Raw genomic sequence first — 2365 nt, forward strand, 5'->3', positions numbered from 1 at the left:
GGAGTCGTCGTACAGCAGATTTTGCGCATCCCCCGAGACCAAGGAATGGTTCGGGTGCATCGTGACGGTAAAGCTCTTGCCACCTGGGGCTACGTCACAGTGCTAACCGAGATTAGCTATGCCCACAACCAAAAGTACAAGTGCTATCAGACTTCCATGAGCAGACTACCCGTCGAATACATATACCTCTACATGACTCTGGCACACTTTAATATGCTATCTGACAATACAAAGCGCATCAAGTGCAGTGCCAAAATTACACCACACGGCATTCACTCTCCGTGGAAGACTGAGAGCAACGTCGTACAACCCGTCAATTGGGACATGATGGTATATGGCCTGAGCGCAGTGGGCCCTAATCTATCTCTGGGCACCAGCATGTGTGTTCCCGGTCCCGGCACCGCAGACAGTGCCATGTATACATCCAACTCCACAGAATTTAAAGACTTGGATCACAGAAACCTCATTGAAAAGTATTGGGGCATGACTATGGACGAGAATTTGATTATGTCCAAGTCGGACAAGATACCTGCGTGCATGGGCGTTCCACGCCACAAGTGCTACGATTTTATCCACAGCGCCAACTTTTCTCCTCGCACCAACAAGTTTGTCAACTTGTATCCATTCAAGAGCCACATTGGTACACCCATCATCAACTACGAGTACGAGTTTAAAAACGCTTGCCATCATCAACTTGCCCACCCTATTGTTGCAACGACAGGACATACATTGCCGCGCCGACCGGCAGCTTGACCAAGTTCGCCTCTAGCCTAGACAACGACTCGAGTACACCCGCAGGTGTGGCCAAGCCTACCAAGCTTTCCCCAAACACCAAAGTGACACGGTACACCAACCCCATCGAAAGTGAATGGGGCTGCCAAGGTCTCGGAGTTCAACCCAGCTTGCACACTTCTCAACCTTGCCTGGGTTTCGGCATCTTGGCCATATCTAAAAAGAATCTAGACACACCCGGTTCGGGCGACAAGTTTCAAGAAGTTGCCGCCTTTTTCCAGGTCGACACTGAAATTGTGCTGCACACGGATATCGACACTATTAATCCCATGAACACTTGCTACCCGGCACGGGAGCAACACTTTGATAAGAACACCTTTGGCATGTACATCCCGCACAACCGGCAGACGCACCTGGGCCACTACACATACCTTCCCAAGACATCATCAAGACTCGTCTCTGTTCCATTTGAACCAAAATTTTATTCAATTCTATCATTTTTGTACTCATTGATGAATCGCTGGACTCGGTTCATTTCCACATTGTTTTCATTATGCACTCTTTCTTGATATTGTCCTTCCGTCTCGTCCTCGTACCTTTGAAGCTTTAAATTATCAAAATCCCCATCCATTACCTGGCATGCGATGTACCACTCTTCCACCTGCTGTGCCAGGATCCTATCCATTTTCTTTTCTTGTTGCAATAAAGTTTCTCGTTCAAAATCCTCCAATTTGTTGACCAGCGTCGTCAGCATTGCTTCTTTCAAAGCTACACTTCTTTCCATTGCCCTTCCCTTGGTCCCCAGCAGCTCTTCAACTGGGGGCATTCCTCGGAGGGCCTCGTCCACTTCTTCCGGCGTCAATATGGTCAAATCCTCGAAACTAGGAGGTGCAGTGTCGTCGTCGATGACGATCTACATAAAAAGATACATATATATACTCTTTTAATAACACTGACACCAACTACGACAAAACAAACTGTAACTAGGCAACTGTTAGGCCTAGCACGTCCAGACTTGCACCATTTAATAGATTGATTTTAGCTTTTGATTGATGCCCCTCTCGCCGGGGTGGGCCTAAAAGAAAATAATGATGCCAAGTTTAACTACTTTACATACAAGCAGTCTGGCAACACTGGCAATTTGGCGCCAAATTTAAACGTTTGAAAAATTTAATCTCGCTTCCTATTGGTCGCAGCGCGACCGGACTTGAATGGATGGATAGTACTCGGCGAGACCTTTCGTTATTTGGCCCTGGGTAGGGCCAAATCCAAAAATTTGCAAGATTGCCAAACTTTGGCCCGGGCCAAAACTGGTCGACATTGGTATCATTGGAAAGGGCTCGACGAGACAAATTGAACGGTACCCAACACGCCTAGGTAGGGCCAAATTTAGTTGCCCAAATTTGGGTCCAAAAGCCGTTGAGGACGAGGAAAGGAAGTAGCCGAGAAATTGCTTCCGCTTTCCTCTTATGCTACAAACCATGAAGCTGAGTGTTTCAGTTGCCGGTTTCTGCCCAGGTCGAGGAGAATGTTCTGTCCCAAGATTTTTAAGACCTACGACAGAATCTGATACAGTTGAGTACTGCAGCTAAGCTTTGATGTACATCTCATCAAATGACAAAATGCACATCTT

General features: G+C 47.1%; 1 pseudogene; it reads left to right on the forward strand.

Moving 5' to 3' along the window:
• Window positions 1–213: 213 nt before the first annotated feature.
• Window positions 214–1365, forward strand: LOC120837872 (annotated as a pseudogene).
• Window positions 1366–2365: the final 1000 nt, after the last annotated feature.

The sequence above is a fragment of the Ixodes scapularis genome, unplaced genomic scaffold (assembly GCF_016920785.2).
Source record: "Ixodes scapularis isolate PalLabHiFi unplaced genomic scaffold, ASM1692078v2 PGA_scaffold47__10_contigs__length_4178495, whole genome shotgun sequence".
Taxonomy (NCBI): Eukaryota; Metazoa; Arthropoda; class Arachnida; order Ixodida; family Ixodidae; genus Ixodes; species Ixodes scapularis.